A 14,593-nucleotide genomic window follows, 5' to 3' on the forward strand; every position below is an offset into this window, starting at 1 on the left:
ATTTTTTCTGCATGAGAGAAGACCCGATATACTTTTTTAATGGTGTGCATGCAGGCATATACCTACTGCAGAGGTCACTCATTGTATTGGGCCAATGACCACATTTGGAATAGCAGTTGTGAGGGTGTGACTTGTAAGACAAAATAACACCCACATCTTGAAAGAGCACCACAAGAGACAAGGCAGCAGAGTGTTGTGGACATGCCTCATGGGGGAAAGGCAGCTACATCACCCATCATCGTGCTCAGGGAAGCTCCTTATTCAGAACATTAAATAAAAAAAGCACATTGCCTGCTTTTGGCACAGTGACATTCTTGGCTTCATGGAATGCTTGAGAATATTTGACAGTGATCAAACAACGGGCAATCTGTTGACTGGTCAACTGACACTCTTGACCTGTCAGCACCCCAACTTGCCAACACAGCACTGACATCAGTCAAGCTTTCAGTTTAGGTCATTCTCAGATAATCTGCAAACTTGATAAACCCAAAAGGTAAATGGAAACATGGTGAGTGAAGACACCTCAACCCCCCCCATCACATCTAACTTAGACAGCAAGTGCTGGTAGGACTTCAGATACAGTTGCCAATCCATTGCTCCACACACCTCAAGGTTAGAATCCTGCAACGTGTATACATAAGGCTGCCTCTGAAGACAGCTTGGAAACCTGCTGGTGCAGAATTCAGCAGCCTGGTTGCTTACAGGAGCAAGACAGAGCATATAATGTCAATCCCGGTCCAGCTGCACTGGCAGCCAATTAGTTTCAGAGCCCAATTCAAAGGGCCTATAAAACCTTCAATGGCTCAGGACCGCAATAACGCCTCTCCATTTGAACCTACCCAGGCCCTACGTTCAGCATCTGAGGCCCTTCTTCATGAGCCTCATCCACAAAAAATCCAGAGGGTAGCAACATGAGAATGGGTCTTTTCTGCAGTGGCTTCCCACTTGTGGAATGTTCTCCCCAAGGAGGCCTGAGTAGCACCTTCATAATACACCTTTAGGCACCAGGCAAAAATGTTCCTCTTGAACCAGGCCTTTGGCTGATTAATCTCCTATGGCCTTTCAAATCTGTTTGTGGGAGTGCAGAGGGATTACTGTTTTCCCTTTGTTCTTATTTTTATTATGTATTTGGTGGTTTTTATATTGTAATTTTACATTTTGAACCTCCCTGAGATCTACGGATGAAGGGCAGTATATAAATGTAATTGACAACAACAACAGTCCACCCCACTAAGAATTACAGTCTGAGATTGCACTCCTATATCTAGTTAACCTGGGAGTAAACCCCAATGAACTGAATGGGGCCTGCTTCTGAATCGACGTGTAGGATGTCGCTGTAAATTAGTCACACTTTAGTCCAGAGGTAGAGGATGTATGACTGCAGATGTGGGCTACAGGTCCATTACCCCTGGCCATTAATCTGTCAATACAGCCCATCAGGAAGGACTAAAATTCAAGTACAGAATGTTCACACCAGCCAGAAAGTCTTTGTATCTCATCTTTGCTTGTATAAACAATAAAAGAGTTCCAGTTCGTCACAAAAGTATATTTATATTTCGCTCCTTTAACCAGACATGTTTGTTACTTCTCCCACCAGAGCAACTTGCCAAGCCATTTTATAACCATTAGCTAATGTGGCACCTTCCAATATTCCAGTATTGAGCAACAACCAGCTAGGTAGCTACAAGAAGACAGCCCATTAGAGGTTTGAAATGACAATCCATGTTGTTTTGAAAAAAATCTTTAACTCCACCAGTTCCAGAGATTTCAGTAGTTGCTGTCCAGGCATTTTAGTAATTTCTGCAAAGACCCCAGTACAAAACTGCAACATTTCTTACTTTTTAAAGTCCACCACATACGCTGAAATGACCCTGGTTTCTTACACAACCTTGAATTAGAGATAGTCAGTGGAAGCTGTCTCACAGTGCAAAAATGATATATGACCTCTATTTTTAATGCTTGTTCCCACAAACTAGATTATATCAATTTAAATGAGAAATTTAACCACATAGAATTCTAACAATGGTCTTCGATCAAAATATTCCAGTTGGACTCTTACATCCCTTTCAGGCCCTCTTCAGAGCCAATATCAATGCCAAGAAGTAAATTTTAAGCACAAGACATCAACACCTTCCTTTCACCTTCAGTGCTCGGAAACAGTAGCTCAGGGGTCAGCAAACTTTTTCAGCAGGAGGCCGGTCCACTGTCCCTCAGACCTTGTGGGGGGCTGGACTATATTTTGAAAAAAAGAAAAGGAACAAATTCCTATGCCCCACAACTAACCCAGAGATGCATTTTAAATAAAAGGACACATTCTACTCATGTAAAAACATGCTGATTCCCGGACTGTCTGCGGACCAGATTTAGAAGGCGATTGGGCCAGATCCGGCCCCTGGGCCTTAGTTTGCCTACCCATGCAATAGCTTAATGATCCTTCAGGAATTGCTGCTCAACATGTTCCTATCTAATAAAGGAACCCACTTGATGCCAATTCAACCAGTTAAAACATTCATTTTAAAGGTTGAATATTTCTAACAGGAGTCCTGTATATTGGGATGGAATTTTAATTTAGCCATACTATTAACACTGAATAATCCGCAAGCAATTATATTCAGCTGCAATGAAGCTGGATGGACAAACGACTCTGGTTTGTCTTGGCTCTTTGCTTCCCTGGAATGACCTGCCTTTGGGGGGGACAGAGAAAGCTTTCACTGACCTGCTATTGCCCCAATACCCCTTTCTTCTGGAAACCTACATAACTTGGCATTCATGGAAGATACAATATTTGCTCATCACTGTCAATATTTTTGTAGACAAAAAAGTAATCCCTTGGTCACTGTGACCGGTGATAAAAGGACACACTGCAAATTGCAGCAATGTTGCTGAAGAGGAAAATAACCCTGAGAGGCAGATTATGAATTTAAATATCAAATTTTAAAATCATGTAAATATCTGTTCACTCCCTTTCCCTTGCCTATATCTTCATATTTTTGCAATAGTACTATTGATGGATCTTTTTTGGGGGGTAGGGGGTGGGAATGCTGTAGAAGATCTAAAGTACATTCTTTAGAAAAACAACAACAACAAGTTAATGCGCAAATCTTCCTTTAAGATATTGATGAATTCCCAATACCCATCAGCTCCAGCCAGGATGGCTAATGGTCAGTGGTGGACATTCTTGGACTGTGGGTCTGGGCAGTTGCCATCATTTAACATGGACCTTGAATGTGTGTCCACTGCCTGCCTCAGACTCACAAACCCTCCAAGTGTCCCCATTTTACAGTGACAGTCCTGGATTTACATAAGCCATCCCGGTTTCTGACCTGAACCTGAAATCTCCTGCTTTTCCTTAGGACGTCCCTACTTTCATCCGAGAAATGTTGGAGGGTATGATAAGATGCCCCTATTTTACTCAGAGAAATGTTGGAGGGTATGGAGTTATGTGACCCCTGAGCCAAGCAGTTAAGTGACTACAACACTTAGGAGACATCTGAATGCAGTCCTGTATAGTTTTATTATGTTTTTTTATATATGTTGGAAGCCGCCCAGTGTGGCTGAGGCAACCAAATCAGGTAGGCATTGTAGAAATAATAAAATTATTATTATTATTATTATTATTATTATTATTATTATTATGGAATAGGACGTCTCTATTTTTATCAGAGAAATGTTGGAGAGTATGGACTCATTATGTCCCAAACTACAACGTTCCTTTTTACGCACAAGGCTTCCACTCGTCTCTCCATCCTTTTTGAGAATGACACCATTGACTTGGCTTTCTCTATGTCTAATGCCACTATTTCCTTGTAACAAGTTTTGTCACTTCTCTCCTTAAAACATAGCAAAATATGCCCCGCCACCTGTTCCCTTAGCACCCCTCTAAAGAAAACCAACCATTCAAGCTGACATCTCCTGTTCATTCCTCACCCTTGACTCCTGCAACCTCCTCCTCCTCTCTGTTAATCCATTAGCTCACCTCAGTCTTCTTGCCTCTGTCCAGAACGTAAGCCAAAATAATTATTGTGTTGCGCTGATCAGGGCCAGTCTTACCATCAGGCAGAGTCAAGCAGCTGCCTCAGGCGGTGGGTGCAATGAGGCGGGAAGCAATGGAGGACAGAGGACAGAGCTGTGTGCCTGACCTGCTCCCCCTAACCTAACCTGCTGTCTTCAGTAGTGGTGGAAGAGACTCCAGATATTCAAGTAAGAACCAACTGCTAATCTAGCCGGCTTCTGAACAAGGAGTGGATAGAGCACCATCTTGACCTTTGCCTCAGACAGGAGATGGTCTAGACTACAGGATGTCCCAGGAAGCTCCCAGCACAGGTTTCTTGCCATCTCCCAGATCTTTCACAGGCTCCTTCAAAGCCCTCCATGGTCTTGTCCATCTATTTGTGCCACACCTTTCAGTTCTTATATTTCGGTATTTCTCAGTCCCTCCACTTTCAACATGTTAAGAAAAGGGTCTTGCTCCATCAAACAGCTCTGCACCTTCTCCATAAGGAGGCTACCTCTTACCATGAGGCAAGGTGAGGTGACTGCCTCAGGGGCAGAAGATCCATCCCCTAAGGAATGTATTGCCCCCTGTTGCTGCTGCAGTGGCAATCTCAGCTGTGGTGCATTCCTTGGAGGCCACATCTGCTGCCACCCCAGCAGCCGCCTCCACAATGTTGCCTCTGGGCAAAGAGGAGGTGCTGCTGGTCTTCCCCTACCCTTGTTCTCAGTGTAGATCATCGCTCGCTCCTTCTTCTCTGGCAGAGTGGGTTCTCCTAAGGCGCCAAAATGTCTTGGCCCAGCTCTGGCTGCAGTGGAGTGAGAGGGACATACTAATATGATGTAAGCTGCCCAGAGTGGCTGGGGAAACCCAGCCAGATGGGTGAGGTATAAATAATAACATTATTATTATAAGAGAGTAAGAGTCCTGCTAGATTAGGCCAAAGGCCCATCTAATCCAGCATCCCAGACCTTCCAAGTGTCCCTATTTTCCAGGGACAGTCCCGGATTTACAGAAGCCATCCCAATTTCTGATTTGATCCCAGAACGTCTGGCTTCTCCTTAGGATATCCCTATTTTCATCAGATAAATGTTGAAGGGTATGAAGTTATCTGACCCCTGAGCCATCTGAAAGTTGCCCTTTATAGGGAAATTTTTAATTTTTAATGTTTTATTCTGCTTTTATATATGGTGGAAGCCGCCCAATCAGATGGGTGGGGTATAAATATAATAATAATAATAATAATAATAATAATAATAATAATAATAATAATAGGATGTCCCTATTTTCATCAGAGAAATGTTGGAAAGTATGGCATTCTGCTCTCACAGTGGTTAACCAGATGTTTGACTATACAATGGTAGGTGCAAGGTTCAAAATAACTTATCCGTATTTGTCAGTAGGTAAACCATTGCATCATATGTTAGGTTAGAATGACCAGGTCAAAGTGATGCCTAAGATGACTGCTGGACATGAGGAAATCTACACCCCCAAAATTATTTTTTTTTAAAAAAATCAGCGATTGCCAAAAGAAAAGTTTGCTGAGAGAGATAAACATCTGCACGCTCAGCAAAATCTTGATCAGTATGGATCATGTGATGCTGCTGATCTCCCTATAAAATGCCCACTGTGGCTGAGGGCTATCATTCGCCTTCACCATGAGGGGAATAGTCCTAGCCCTCCTGTTCGCCCTTGTGGGTAAGTCGGCAATTGCTTTTACTATTATCCTTTTGCAGAACTCTGTAGAGTTTAGCAAAAAAAGAAGAAGGTTATTTTCTGTTGTCAGTACTCACATTGTGACTTATTCAATTTCTCTCTTCTAGCGTGCCAGAAGATTCCATACAGTAAGTTCATCAGTAATCTAACCTTATTTTAAAATCATCATAGTACCTTTGTTGAAGTTGCATGATAGTCAACCACTTAGGGTAGGGTGGGAAGAGATTAGTTGAGTGTAGTGTCTGAACTGAAAAATCTGGAAGTTCCTTGTTTAAGTATTGTTAAGTGACCCAAAATGCTTAAATCTTTCTGAGCCTCAGCCCTGAAATATGGGGAACAATAATTATGACCTACCTTGCAGGCTTGTTGTAAGAATTACAAAATTAAATTATGAGAAGAGCTTGAAAATTATAGAGGGCTGTCTAAATTCTAAGCTTTATTAATTCATTCATTAATGATTTTTAAATGCACTTACATCTCACCCAAAGCTCAATATGAGTACATTTTAAAGATACTGAAGGAAGTATGAAGTAATTTACGAATTAATAAGCAGAAGCAACAACTCACTGTTCAAAGGAAATTTCGTTTCCTATTGCAATGTTATACTAAAGCCCAAAGAGGCTGACAAATACATAAATCACAGCTCTGCTAATTAAAACTTCTCTCCTTATTAATCAAGTGAAGTTTTAGTGTGATCATCACTGAGTAATTAATCTGATTGTTGCATGCAGTTCTAGTGGCAATACATTTATGAAACACAATGGGCGTAAATGAACCTTTGTGGATATATCTTTGTGGGTATAGATTTGAGCAGCAGAAAGCTTTTCCAGTAATGAATCCATTTTCCAGCATACACTTTAGCTAAGCCACTCTAATAGCAAACTCAGATGGTAGGTGCCAAAAGAAATGGAGCTGAAAAAGGGCAATGCTCAGGGAAAGCGGTGTGTGTGAGAGTGTTATCAGCATGCTCAGGAAAACCCAGAGGTATTTTAAAGTGTGTTTTAAAGTGGGGGGTAGGGAGGAAGAAATCTCCAAACTGCATGCTCAGATGCCAGAGAATATTGTCGGTTGGAAAATAAACCTGGAATACCAGGAGGGAGGGGATATGGACTGCAGCAACCTGAAAAAGTGCATAGCTGGTTGGCTGGAATCCTGAACAGGACTTCAGGAGTTCTGATAATAAACTGCATAGATAGATAGATGATAGATAGATAGATAGATAGATAGATAGATAGATAGATAGATAGATAGATGATAGATCGATCGATCGATAGATAGATAGATGATAGATAGATAGATAGATAGACAGACAGAAAGATAGATAGATTAAAATGTTGTACTTTACTGAAACTGAATGCTGGAAGATTCAAGACAGAGTAGAAGAAAGTAATTATTCACACAGCACATAGTTAACCTCTGGAACTCACTCCCACTGGAGGTGACGATGGCTTTAAAACAGGATTTAAAACTTTCATGGAGGAGAGGGTTATTGGCAACTGCTAGCCATAATGGCTATGCTCTGCCCCCACGATTTGCAGTTGTATGCTTCTGAATACCAGTTGCTGGAAATCAGAGGAGACAAGAGTGCTGCTCTTCTGCTTGGGTTTTGCTTGCAAGTTTCCCACAGGCATTTGGTTGGCTACTGTGAGAACAGGATGCTGGAGTAGATGGGACAATGCCCTAATCCATCAGACTCTTCTTGTTCTTGTATGTTTGTGCAGTTATACTCACATTAACCTATCCGATTTCTTTCCCTCAGAGGGCCAGACGCAAGAACCTGGTAAGTCTGAGAGGAATTTAAATCAACTGAAAATCTCCAGTTTAATTCCCACCCGGGTGTGTCTCCATCTGGAATATAGGGACTATTGTGCAGGCCAGCCTTAGATGGTTGTTGTAAGGATTGCAGGAAGATCATTTATGTGAACTGCTCTGAACACTATAAAGTGCTCCGCACTATTGATTCACAATGCTAAATGTTTTTAATTCATGAATTTCTTTAACTGATAATCAATTACTGCAGCCAGTGTGGTGACAGAATAGGAACCAAAATGGGGCAACAGAGAAACAAGAGGGTGGTATTCAGTGTGTTTGGTGAACCCCTGAGGTTCCCAGAAGTACAAATTCTTTAAAACAAACAAAAACACATGCCTTAAAGCAGCCCCATGAGGCTTGGAATAGCTATGGAATGTTGGCTGCCATTTGAGGTGGTGGTGGGGAAACTACATAGGGAATGGAATGGAGTGAGGCAAAGAAGGGCATGGCTGGCTGACGAGAATCTTAGACAGGAACACTTCTATTAGAACATGAGGATACACCAAAACATTTTCTTTTAGGACCCACTTGTATATTTCACAGTGAAGTGGTTATGGTCTACTGTTATACACAATTTGTAACCTATCCAATTTCTTTTCCCAGGGCCTGAGACTGCCGAAATCAGTAAGTCTATCTATAACATGTCATAACACTGATTAACATGACTTTTAGGGCAGTTGACTACCCGAGGGGGGAATTAGTTGAGCTGGTATATTGCCAACAGTTTCAGTCCTATAGGTGGGGAAACTGTGGCCCTACAGATCTTCTTAGACCACAGGCTCATTATCTTGCCCATTGACCATTGATGTGTATTGAAGCCCAGCATCACCCCTGCTATTATACACACCTACCAATGGAAGTAAGCTCCATTGCACTCAAGAGATTTTACGTATTTCTGAGTGGATAGCCATAGGATTGCACTGTGCAGCTGAGCTACAAATTTGAAAATTCCCAGTGTATATCCTTAGGCGCACCACCCTATTTGCTCCTCAGCCATGAATCTATCTGCAATATGGGGATAATAATACTGACCAAATCAGTATTACAAAATAAACGACCTAAAGCGCTTTGAACGCTCAAGTCCTATCTAAACGTTGAACATTTTAGATTAATCATTTAATGACATTTAAATGCATCCACATCTCACCCAAAGCTCAGGATTGGAGACATTTTCAAGATGCTGAAGGAAGTATAAAGCAACAGTAGTAAGCGAAAGCAGCACTCATGCTTAAACGAAACGTTTTCTTGCCTGTTTCCTATTGCAGGGCAAAATTTTAAATTGCAGCCCTGAGAGCGAAACATCACCCTGCAATTAATCCATTAAAGTGTTAAATTAATCACAACATAGATTAAGCTGATTAAATCTTGACACCCTACTGGGTGTGCATATATGGAATACAGCAGGTGTAAATTGTTCTCTCTCTTATTTTTTCTAGAGCCACGCTTTGAACATGGGAAACGCTACCGCTACAAGTATGTCGCCGACGTTGTCACCACAGTGCAAGGATATGAGATGGGAAGATCTGTTGTGAGACTGACTGGAGGGCTAGATATCTATGGAGGCGATCAGGAGAATATTCTCAAGGTAAGCATCATCATTATGCAGTCCCTTTAAATAGCCATCAGACTACAGAGCATCCCTTCTAGAATTCCTGATGCATTGCAAGCAAGGAGGTGCCATCTAGCTTTCACTGTAAACTCCAGTGCTCTTCACCCATCATGCAATCCTAAAATCAAATGTGTATCCAAAATAGAATCGGTGGGAGGGGAGAGGGTAGGTGATGTTCTTGATGAACCTTAAAGTAAATGTATGCTGAACTTTAAATTAACCTTAAGTTAAAGATTAAACATGAAAAAGTGAAGCAGCTGTTTACCAACAACAACATTTTAATTTTTTTTCAAACTTGGATTTCCTCAAATTTCTATTGTGGTGGCCCAGAGAAGGCAGCGATCAGAGGAATGAGGAGAGGTGAAATGAAGACAACTAGACCAGCCCTCGTATTGGGCAGAAGAGAGAGAGGCAGCTGCTTTGGGGTGTCATGAAAGGGCAGCAAATCATATTGACTAAATGTTCACATGGGACTAAAATCACCCATGGATTGCAAAGGGGAAAGCTAAGTTGGCTTTCATTTCACTCTTTGACAACACAACTGTTTTAAAAAAATAGTTGCGAACTTTTCACAGAATCTGCACACACTTCAGTAGAGCTTACTTCTGAGTAGACGTGTATTAGATGGCACTGTTTATCTCTCCCGCTGAAGTCAGTTGGATTTACAGGTGCTTCGCTTCAGTTGGATTGAGACACTGTTCTTCGTTTCAGAAACAAAATGAAAAGCAATTTGTTTACTCTCTCATCTTTGTCCTCAGATTGTATCTCTGAAAGTTGAAGATGCTGTCGGAATCTTTCCGGGAGAGCCTCCATTTGCAGCACCCTCGAGGCAACCTGAATCACTTATTGCTTGCACCAAATATTCTTTCCTGTTTGGCTACGTCAATGGCAAGGTTCAGAACATCCGTGTGCCAAGAGACCCACCTCTGCCTTGTGTGAATCTTGTCAGAGGCTTCCTGAACGGATTTTCCATGTCAATTAAAAACCAGAAAGAGTATGAGCTTCAAGAGGTTCGTTTCCTCCATGTACATTTAATATGCATTTGGACTCGTCTTTTCGAGCAGCTTTAGTTTACCTCAGTACTGAACTATCTCACTTTTTTTTACTTTCCCCACTGTTTTCTTTTCCCCTGAATGCAGTTTTCTGCTTTTATGTCTGGCCCTACCATTTGGCAGAGTGAGGCAGCTGCCTCAGGCAACAGTTGCTGCGGGTGGGGAGCAGTAGCAAGGCCTCGGAGGGTGGAGCTGTGTGGATCACATGGCCTGCCCTCTGCCCCTTAAGTTAGCCTGCAGGCCTCAGGTGGACACTCGTCCTCTTGTCACCAGTGCTGAAACAAGCCAACCTGATCAGCACCTATATATTGTAGGAGGAGGGAGGCAACGTTTTGTTCACCTCAGGAAGCAAAATGTGTGATGCCAGCCCTTTCCCATCTCACTCCAAGCCACCAAATTTCCCATTTCCACCTAGATAATTAGAAATGCTATTCAGTTAGATACTTTCTCATTGAGTAACTGAATTTGCAATTGAGATTTCCTGGACAGTGCTATTTTTCTAGAAAAAGAGGTGCCAGAACTCAGCACGAACACCTCCCTTGTTCTCTTGTAATGGCAATGGCGCCCACCTGAGAGGTGCCGGAACTGAGTTTCAGCAAATTCCCAGGGATTTCAGGTGGTAGGGTTTGACTCCCACAGTTTGGGTTTCCTTCACCATGAAATCCACAGGCCTATGTCAGTGTTTGGGGCTTACTCAAATAACAGCAAGGCCTACTTCTATCTGGCTGTCTAAAATATCAATCAATAAATAACATGTGGGGTTAAAAAACAGAATAAATGAGATAAGTCATGCAGTTAGGTAATCTTATGCTCTGGACACTTAATAGTCTAACCAGGGCAGGGGGTCTACTTAGATGGTAAAGTGTATTAATTCACTTATTTCATAATGTGGTAAGCCAGCCTTCCTGATTATTCCATTGAGTGGGGCCCTGGATCTCTGCCCTCAAGTCCAGCCCCTTAAGAAGCCACTAAATGAATGCTGTCATGGATGTGCATCCTGCCATTCATGGCTCATTATCTGTCATGGATGCTTTAGCTGAGATTCCTGTATTGCAGGAATTTGGACCAAAGGACCCTTGTGGTCCCTTTAAACTCTACAATTCTATGATTCTATGAAACACTCAGCTGTGGAAATTGTACATGCCTAACATTAGTTCCAGTGTCCTGGGACACACTCCACAAATTCCTTTGTATGCCTTCTTCCTCTCATTTAAAAAATAAAAACAATAAAACCCCCTAAAGTTTATCATGTGCCATTCTACAGAGTGACTAAATCTATCCTTGCAGGATGGAATTGGAGGTGAGTGCCACACAAGATACGTCATCCGAGATGACAGGAGGAGCAGCACAGTCCTCGTTTCTAGGACCAAAGACTCAAACAACTGCAGGAACAAAATGGAGCGCAGTATTGGAACGTTCTTCATCCACCGTAACCCCAACTGCCTGCTGGTAAGAATGTTGGAACGTGATTTGCTTACAAGCGAGGGTAACATCCGCCTGAAAGTCATGCTAACTAGAGGCGCTTCCTTCTGTTCTATAGCAAAACAGGATGATTCAAGGGACTGAAGCTTTCACCTTCAAACTGAAATATAATCCCTCTGGAGCTGATGCTCAGATCATGCAAGTCGATGCCGAACAAGTCTACCAGCTTTCTCCATTCAGTGGAGCTGAGGGTGCCGGAGTTATGAAAGCTACGTAAGTAGCCACAGCTTAAATAATAACTTTTAAAAGAGTCTGCAAGTGAGCCATGGTTCCAGCTAGGCTATGCAAGAGTTGGTCTTAGTAGCATTTGCAGCATTGCAAAATAAAAATAAAATAAAATAAATCCTCCCAAATAATAGCTGCTGTTATCTGTCTGTAGGTAAAGGCTGTTCATATTCACTTAACTGCTTTACACCAATGAAATATTAGTTTTAAAGTTCTGGACCTGGAGACAATGGGCAGAATTAACCTAATGAGTCCTGACAGCATAAGCCCTGTGAAAGGACTTCCACCTAGGCAATGGGTTTTCCCCTACCTCTGTTCCTCACCCCATGCCCTTCCCATGCTCTCCTGTATCAGGGTATCCCCAGAACATTGAGCAGGAGAGGAGAGGGAGAGATAATTCCATCTGAAATGATGAAGCTGGTGAAACATTTAACATAGCATGACGCGTTTCCTGCCATTCATTGGAGGAAAGAGACAAATTAAGGCTGTTGAGTATTTTGCAAACTACAAATGGCAAAGGGAAAAAACAAAAAAAGGTTTGCGAAATCAAATGCTTGCCATTACATGGGGACAGGTGTCATTTGTGTGGTCTACGTTCTCTTGATTTCAGTATCCCCACAGACTTTAATACATCAGACTTTCGTTCAGGAGTAAATGAGGCATTGCACAGAGTGTAAATTAACAGCAGAAGTTTGTTGTATGAGCACATGGAATGGAAGTCAGGTCTGCAAGCAGAAACAACCCAATCAAATATTTCCCCATCATCCACTAGAGATACAATTCTGACTCAGTCTTGGCTACATTTCCATCAGCTTCTCCATATCTCCCAGTTGTCCTTCTAATTTTTCCTGGGCTGATCTAGAAACTGCCTGGATGAGCAACAGCACAAATCACTGAATGGTACCTGTGGTTTTCTCTTCCCTTCCAGGCAAAGGCTCACACTGACTGAGGTGACAAACGAACATGTCCAACTGCCGCAGGTTCAGCTTCGGAATGTAAACATTCATTACGAGTTCCCAGAGGTTCTTCCCCAAATGCTTGTCAGAACCGGAGACGTTAAGCAACAGGTAGGGAATGTGTTGGCGGATGGAATAGTTCTACGGTTCATAAAGCCGATAAGAGAGCAGTGTGCTTTTCTCCATCACAGTGAATATATTCTAGTTACTGTTTCCTTCTTGTTACAGATTGAAGAGCTATTGGTTGAGCTTGACCGCTTCCCACAAGACATCCGTGGAGACAATGCCCACAAGTACTTACAGCTTAGCCAGCTGCTCCGTTATTTGAATCTGGAAAATTTGCACCTTCTCTACAATAAGTTTTCGAATAAACCTAACGCCAGGTACGTTGGCTGACTAGCACATAAGACACAGCAGCATCATAGGCTGCAAACACACTAGCACCAAAACGTAGGTTTCCCCCATCCCCTATCCTGAATCGTTCATGCTCATCATCAGCATGCTTCTTTCAATCTAGATTGATTCTAGATCCTGTTGTCCACAAGGGTGGATGGACTCTGAACCAGTCAGTGTTTGCTCCGTAGTGAAGAATGAAGAATGAAATTTTCAGAATGTTCTTTTTCTGCTCACTGCAGGAATGCCTTCCTCATTGGAGTCGCTTCTGTTGGCACTATAGAATCACTGACATTCCTCAAAGAAAAAGTTGTCAAAGATGAACTGCACGATTTGGAATTGTACTGGACAATTTCCCTAGCCTTACACTCTGTCAAGCCTAACGTAGATAAAGCTGAAGAAATTGCTGACGTGCTAATCGTAAGTACATGTAAAATTATAATTGAGTGTATCAGAATGAAAAATGTGTTACATAGGAAATCACATTAGCTATAAAATCTACAGGAGAAAAAATTATCACAAAGTAACAAGAAGCTTCCTTCAAATTCTGTTCATTGGAAATCTTTCACCCACAGAAAATGCTCCCCAAAATAAAGAATACCGGATCAGTTTGGCTTGTGAAGATTTTCTACCTGGGATATGGTACCACCGTCTACAAACAATGTGTTCATTCTCGCTCCTGCTCCAGCAAATTGCTTGAGGTATATGGTCCTTGTTCCAAGTTATCCCCCCCCCCCAATAAAAAGAAGAATGCCTTTCCCAGAGAGAAGGGAGAATTACACACCTTAAACTATTAATTTTGAAATCCCACCATAGCCAAAACATACCTGCTCCGCACAGGGACTTGTTTAGCTTCCCACACAAAGATGTATAGTTTTCCTTGAGTGAATTTCGCCCTGTGCCTTTCAAGAAGGCCAGTTGTGTGCTTGTGAAACATTTGGGATCTTGGGTTAGCTTGTCAACAAATAGTTCTTGCCTTTTTTTTTAGTTTTCTTTGTGTGAATGGACTGTTGGGCCCCTAAAGTCTTTTCAGTGCCATCAGCAGCGACGCGGACTTATAAAAAATATTGGGGGGGCCCGGGAAAGCTCATGAATAATAAATAAGCTCATGAATATGCAAATAAAGTGGCGCCGCCTCCTCGTGAGCGAATAGGGGAGAGCGTGCTGCGCCTATTAATCAGCTCCAAAGGAAATTGGGTGGAGCTTTTGCTCGGGAGGGAGGGCAGGAGGCATGCAGCCCGCCCCCCCTGTGCATTTTGGGCTGGGGGAGGGGCGGCGATGGCGCTCTGCTGGAGGGGCGCCGGAGATTATTGGGGGGGCAGAGCCCCCCCAAACGAATTTTTGAGGGGGCTCGGGC

The sequence above is a fragment of the Podarcis raffonei genome, chromosome 6 (assembly GCF_027172205.1).
Source record: "Podarcis raffonei isolate rPodRaf1 chromosome 6, rPodRaf1.pri, whole genome shotgun sequence".
Classification (NCBI taxonomy): domain Eukaryota; kingdom Metazoa; phylum Chordata; class Lepidosauria; order Squamata; family Lacertidae; genus Podarcis; species Podarcis raffonei.